This window comes from Nycticebus coucang, chromosome 21 (assembly GCF_027406575.1).
Source record: "Nycticebus coucang isolate mNycCou1 chromosome 21, mNycCou1.pri, whole genome shotgun sequence".
NCBI classification, from domain to species: domain Eukaryota; kingdom Metazoa; phylum Chordata; class Mammalia; order Primates; family Lorisidae; genus Nycticebus; species Nycticebus coucang.
In genome coordinates this window covers 16,623,677-16,630,819 of record NC_069800.1, presented here as the reverse complement: position 1 = coordinate 16,630,819, position 7,143 = coordinate 16,623,677, and the positions used below count along the sequence as shown (strand labels likewise).

The 7,143-nt window shown below is 44.8% G+C and overlaps 1 protein-coding gene across 3 annotated transcripts in view; it reads left to right on the top strand.

Moving 5' to 3' along the window:
* Positions 1 to 536: 536 nt before the first annotated feature.
* Positions 537 to 7,143, top strand: part of ZNF133 (zinc finger protein 133) — a 46,863-nt gene continuing 40,256 nt past the window's right edge. Inside the window, exons 1-2 of one of the 3 annotated variants that reach the window (XM_053574570.1) lie at positions 537 to 813; positions 2,170 to 2,449. The gene's annotated coding sequence lies outside the window, so the exon portion shown is untranslated. Of the gene's footprint in view, positions 879 to 2,169; positions 2,450 to 7,143 lie in introns of all 3 variants that reach the window. The other 2 variants (XM_053574569.1, XM_053574571.1) reach the window with 2 other exon arrangements.

Sequence of the window (7,143 nt, the reverse complement as noted above, 5' to 3'; positions counted from 1 at the left end):
GCCGATAGCGGGCTGGGCCCTAAGCTGTGATCTAGGAATGAGGCTTCCGTTCCCCAGAGCATGAGTGATAATTTTTCCTTTACTTCGTGGACTTCAATTAAACGAAAAAGGATTTCAGGGCACCTGCGGGTGTTTGGGCTGCGCGTAGGATCAGAATCCGGCGCTACTTCGTACACGATGCGAGTCCTTGGGTAAACTAAGGGCTTGCCCATGGCCCTGGAGTTTAAAGACCATATGTCCTGGACGATGTTACGCCTGCCGGCGCCCACACAACACAGGACACAAATTTCCACCCAAAACCTACAGCCGGGGAGCCCCGTGGCCGCCGACACTGACCAGTCGGTAGAGAAGTTTGGTCCTCAGGCCACTGAAGCCTGCCGTCCTCAGAGGCCTGGAAAAAAACGCCCGGCGCACATCATTTCCACGCGCCGATGGGCGGCCCGGCACCGGATGCGGAAGTGAGCGCAGGGGTTACTGGGAAGTGTAGTCTTTGCGGTCTCGGAGGCAAAGGCGTTCCGAAAGTCAGAGAGCAATGAGCTTCCCCGGAGCCTCTACGCGCTGTATGCATGTGGTTTTAAGAAAAAAGGGGGAACTCCAAGTGCCACAGTGGTCGTTCTCCAGGTGACACGGCACTGATACCCAGATATGAATCTGTCAGAGGCCAGAGAGCTGCGGGCTGTCAGGGCGCCCTTTATCCTGGGAGGTGTGGTCCTGGCGCCGCGCGGAGAAGTCGGGGTAGTGTAGTCTCGCCGCTCCCCTGGAGAAGGTCCTCAGCTGGTGGCTGGAGTGACCCCTTGTTCTTTGGTGGCGCTGGTGCGTGAACCTCCCAGAAGATCCTTGTTGCAGTCATACTCTTTTCTGCGCTGGAAGACTGGCTGGTCTGTAGGCTGAGCCTAGGGGCACTGGGGATAGGGCGGGGACAGGGTTGGGGGGACGCGCTGGCATGGCTCAGGCCGTGTTCTCCCAGATGTCTTATTTTGGGGGTGTGGGCTTGCGTCTCCCGGAGAGTTGAGTGAAGCTCAGTTGTGAAGCTAGGGCTCGGGCTTCCTGCCCTAAGGTTCTTGGGGCAGATTTGGTTTTGGTTGAAATCGCAGTACCGGGAGAGGGAATTGCTCATGCTACACGTACCCGGATTTGGGGGAGTGGGGTACTTTTGGCAGTCGGATATTTATTTCCTTGGTGGTGTGGTGGGGGCTGCCCCAGAGATCTTGTGTCCCCAGGGTTTGGTCGGTTTGGAGCTGGTTGTCTTCGGGCCTAACTACACCTCTGCTTTTTGGGAGTGAAGGACCGGCTGACCTGGTCAAACAAGCAGGGGTTGAAATGGGTGTGGGGTGATCATTTTAGGTGATCTTAGGGTCTCAGTGGGGGTGGTTGCCCTGAGTTCAGACCTTGGAGGTGGAGATCGGACTGGGGCCCACTGGGCAAATTTTTCAGAGGTACCAAAACTGTCATTGATGGCAAGAATCACAGATTCCCATGCCTCTGGTGTGGCCAAGCTTTGGGATTTTAAATGCCATTTAAACTTTTTATTGCAGAGAAATTTTAAACAGACAGAAATAGAACTCCATAGACCGAATCTCCATCACTCAGATTGAACACTTATCGCCTCTTGACCAATCTTGATTCATCTCAAAGTGGGCAGGAGGAAAATCCTTAGAACCCCTAGAGATTCATCAGTTTTGCTGTTTAAGAGCATGGTTTCTGGCTAGGCGTCCGTTGCACAGTGGTTACGGCGCTAGGTTCTAACCTGGCCTAGGCCAGCTAAACAACAATGACAACTGCAACAAAAAATAGCTGGGCGTTGTGGCGGGCCAGCTACTTGTGAGGCTCAGGCAAGAGAATCGCTTAAGTCCAAGAGTTTGAGGTTGCTGTGAGCTGTGACGTCACAGCACTCTACTGAGGGCAACATAGTAAGACTCTATCTCAAAAGAAAAAAAGAAAGAAGGAAAACATGATTTCTACAGCAAAATTTCCTCTAGGCTCTCTCACTGTATAGCTGTATCACCTTGAGCTAGTGGCTGACCTCACTGTGCCTCAATCTTCTGGTCTGTAAAATGAGGGTAATAGCAGGTATTTCATTGGATTGTAAAACCCATGCAGTGGCTGGAATAGGCTCTAGAATGTACTACATGCTCAGTAATTATTACCTTTCATTATTATTAATAACAGACACAGAGAATCAACTCATGCTGAGTGTCAACAGCATGTCAGGACAGGCTGGCTTCTCAGGAAGCTGCCCACTATTCTATTCTACTTTTCTTCTGTGACACGTCCATTCCTGATGCCATTGAGGAAGAAGAAGCACTACCTACTGGAGCTTGAGTATTTCCATTGACTGTCCTGAACATTTTTTTTGTTCTTGTTCTGCCTCCTGTGGCCCCTGCCTGCCCAGAGAGGCCTGCCTGCTGGGGAAAGAGAGTATCCTGGGCTCCTGACAGCCTGGCTTCAGGTGAGTGCCTCTTACCTTTTGTGTTCCCAGCCATGAGTGGATTTCCTTTGCTCAACTTGGACATCTGTGTCCTACAATGTCCCATCGGGGACCAGAGCCCCAGCTGGTTCAGAAAACAAGCCTGTTCTAAGGGTGACAGTTTTCACAGGGAATATTTTTCAGGCCCAGTGCTCCCATATTTTACATATATATATATATATATATATATATTTTACATATATATATATATATATATATATATAGTGAGGCTCAAGCAAGAGAATCACCCTACTTTTCTTCTCTCAGTGTTTGTTCAGAATCCCTGCCCCTACTTTTTACTCTCAGTGTTTGTTCAGACTGCTCCTTCCCAGGGCTTGGCAGGTACTGTGAAGTTGTCAACATTCTGTTCTTGCATCTTCTGTTCTTCCTTTCTGTTTTCCCTACCTAAGTAGTTTTCGTATTTCATCTGAGAATACTTCAGTAGTCATCCCTAACACATAAGGACTCTTTGCTTTAATGTAATCACAGTTTCACTTTCATACCCAACAAAATGAATAACAAGCCTCATTTAAATCCCAGCCAATATTCAATTTTCCCTAATCGTTTATTTTTATTTAGTTAGTTCTTTTTTTAATGTTATTATAATTAGATTTATTTATGTATTGAAAAAAATACACTTAGTAAATATTTAGAACCGATGCTCATAATGATTCGTTGCAATCTACTTCAATGTTTGTTATAACATTACATATACGGGAATTTGATTTCACTGAAGTTTGGAATAATTATTCTGTAAGACATGGCTTAGGGTGAACAGGAAATTCAGAAGGGATCCATTTGACTATTCTAATAAGTAACTGAATCTATAATTTATAATCTCATAAGTTCTCACTAATTGCAAAAGTGTGAGGCATTAATATTGTTTAATTTGCAAACTTGCTTTCTAAATCTTATGTTTTTTAAGTAACTCCAAAAAAATCTCTACTTTACTTTAGGCTGAATTTTCACAGAAGTGTTGTGAGAGCAAGGCTGTTCTAGTCATACCAGACATTGTTTTTATATTTTCAGAACTGAAATATTTTATCCCCAAACACTTAGAGACTGTTATCTTCTCTTTCTCCTCATCCCCCAGCTCATTAACTCATAATTACCCATGGGGTTTTATTTTTGTGATGAAATTCATAACCTCTTTAAAATTTGGTAAGATTCAATGACTTGTGGGGAACAGAGTTTTGCACTGTTTTCTAGAATGTTTGATTATACAACAGTGAAAAGCCTTTATCTTTTTTATGTGCTAATCTGCCTGGGCAATAATTGCCTCCAATAATTGGTCTCACTCTGTTGCTTGAGCTAGAGTACAGTGACATTATCATAGCTCACTGCAGCCTCCAACTCCTGGACTTAAGCTATCCTCTCGCCTTGGCCTCCCAAAGTAATAGGATTTCAGATGTGAGCCACCATGCCTAGCTTCTCCCCAATTGCTTAAAAAAAATACCTTTTATCCTCACTTGGAACAGCCCTGATCAGAGGAAGGATAAGGAGAAATATCTGGAAACAACATGATGGTTTTCTCTGTCTCTGCCACTCACTCTTATTATTTCTTCTGACATTGCCACTCTGCATCAGCAGTTGTTTAACTTGATGCACACTGGGCCTCTATATTTTCCTTGCATCCTGGTTGTTTCCGAATATACCTCCCATTTAATTGGCTGTTGTGTCTTCTCAGTTACACCTGTGCCTATTCCTCGGTTCCTTGTCCTTCCCTCTGTCTCCATTCCTGCACTGCCCCAGCTTCCTGTATCTTCTCCTTGCCTTTTTTCCTCCCATTTAGAGCTTAATTCCTTGAAAGAATTATCTGTACTTGCTATATCCATTGCCATCTTTGCATCATCTTTTTATCATTTCAGTAAGCCTTTTCAGATCTATTCACCAAAAAAATATTCTTGTTAAAGTCACAGTGTTCTCCCTGTGATTAAAGCCCATAGTTAATTCTCAGCAACATTTTACATAGTTCCTTATTCCTCCTTAACATTTCCTTTCTCATAATTGCTTTTTGGTTTCCAGGTCTTCCTGGTTTTCCCCCTGCCTTATAGGCTGCTTCTCCTCTCTTTCCTTTGCTGACTCCTTCATTTCTCCCAAACTTCCACTGCAGAAGGTCCCAGTTCAGTTGTTAGACCACTCTTCTTCAGTTATACTATCTCCTTCATGGCCCTGTCTACTCCCCAGTCTTTAAATACCATCTGTCTGAGGCTTAGCCTAGATCTCTGCCTTCAACTCCACATCTGAGTCTCCTACTGTCTCCTTCACATTTCTACTTGTCTGTCCCAAACTTAATGTGTCCAACATTGAACTCTGATCACTTGGGAACGCGATCTGCCTCAATGTATTATAGATAATTGTTTTAAGGAGTTTAGCTCTAAAAGGGAGCAGAATGTTAACCAGTGTGATGAAAATGTGTCAAACTATTTATAAAACCAGTGTATGGCGCCCCATGATCGCATTAATGTACACAGCTATGATTTAATATTAATAAATAAATAAATAAATAAAAATAAAAGGGAGCAGAGACATGGCATTTCCTTCCTTCAGATTGCTCAGGCTCCAAACCTTGGAGTCATTCTTGATTCCATTCTTGCTCTTACATCCCATCTGTACAGCAAATCTGTACTCTAAAATTCTCCAACCCCTGCTGTTTTCACCATGATCTAGGCCACTATCTCATGTGGTTGGTCATAGCCTTCGGCCGGTCTCTTTGCTTCTTCCCATGTCCCCCACAGGTGTTATAACCAGTACAGCAACTGGTGGGATTTTTTAAAATGTAAATCACATCATGTCCTATTTTTTTTTTTTTTTTGTAGAGTCAGAGTCTCACTGTACCGCCCTCGGGTAGAGTGCCGCGGAGTCACAGGGCTCACAGCAACCTCTAACTCTTGGGCTTACGCAATTCTCTTGCCTCAGACTCCAGAGCAGCTGGGACTACAGGCGCCCGCCACAACGCCCGGCTATTTTTTTGTTGCAGTTTGGCCGGGGCTGGGTTTGAACCCGCCACCCTTGGCATATGGGGCCGGCGCCCTACTCACTGAGCCACAGGCACCGCCCCATGTCCTATGTTTTTTCAGAACCTAGTGGCTTCTCATCATAACCAAAGTCAAAACCAGTGTCCCACAAAACTCGATCTGATCTCCCTACATTCATTCTTGGATTTCCTCTGCACCACTCTATCTCAGTCGTGTCACACCAGTCAGTCCCAGTGAACTGTCTGTTCCCTGAGTGCACCAGGCCCAACTTACCTCAAGGCCTTTGCCCTGGCTGTCATCTTGCCAGAGATGTTCTTTTCAAAGGTGTCCACTTGGCTCACTGCCCCATGTCCTTCCGACTGTCACTCAGTCACCTCAGAGAAGCCTTCTCAAACCACCCTATTGAAATTCCAAAGCCTACTTTTCTCCTTCCCTTCTTTTTTTCTCTTCACATCACTTGTCACTTTATGATATCCTGTGTGTCTTATTTATTGGTTTCATATGTCCATCTTCTTCCTCTAGACTTCCATGCCTGTGAGGTGTTTTTGTCTTTGTTCACTTTTGTATCTCTGAGGTTTACAGTAGTACCTATCATGCAGTAGGAACTTGATAAATATTTGCTGAACGAAGGAATCACTAGATTTGTTTATATAGAACTACTTTGGGGAGTAAATCTGAGGCAGAGTGTAATGTTGGGAAATGGTCTGCAGAGACTGTTATGAGGCTCTTGCCATTACCCTAGTACCCCAGCTGGTGTAAGGGTAGGGAGGAATCGAAAAAGATGGAATCAGTCAGCCTTGATAATTTGTTTGCTATGGAACAGAGAAAAGTGGTCACTGGACTGAATAAGTACATTGATTATACAAAAGATGTTTTGTCAACAGGAAAGCTAACGAGAGAAGGCACAGTGTCTCTGGAAGGGTTCTGGTTATTGACTGCTGTACAACAAACCCTGCCATAAAACTTAGTGGCTTACAAGAACAGCCACATTATAATCTCTAACAGTTCTTTGGGTTTCCCTGCATCAGCTGGGCAGTCCTTGCTCTGGGTGATTTGTAGATTTTACTGTTGCTGCAGTCATTTGGGGACTCATTTGGATTGGACTGTGGAAGGTGGTTCCCTCACCTGTTTAGCACTTTAGTGGGTTGACTGGAAGGCTGGAGTCACCCTATTGAAAGGCCTCATTGTGTCCATACAATGTCAGGGCCTCTGCCTCTGCCTCTTTGTATGGTCTCTCCAGCAGGGTAGTTGAACTTCTTACATGGTAACGTGAGGATCCTAAGAGTGAAAGCTGTCTAGACTTCTTAAGACTTAGTCTCTTGGCCGGGCGCGGTGGCTCACACCTGTAAACCTAGCACTCTGGGAATCTGAGGTGGGTGATTGCTGGGTTCGAGACCAGCCTGAGCAAAAAGCAAGACCCTGTCTCTACTAAAAATAGAAAAACTGAGGCAAGAGGATCACTTGAGCCAAGAGTTGGAGGTTGCTGTGAGCTATGACTCCATAGCACTCTACCAAGGGTGACAGCTTGAGACTCTGTCTCAAAAAAAAAAAAAAAAAGACTGAGGCCTATAACTGGCACAATGTCACCTCTGTCACATTTAGTGGTTAAAGCAGGAACAAAGCCAACGTGAAGAAGCTCCCAAAATTTAAAGCTTGAACAATTTTAACAGCAAAATAAACAATGATAGTATAACTGAT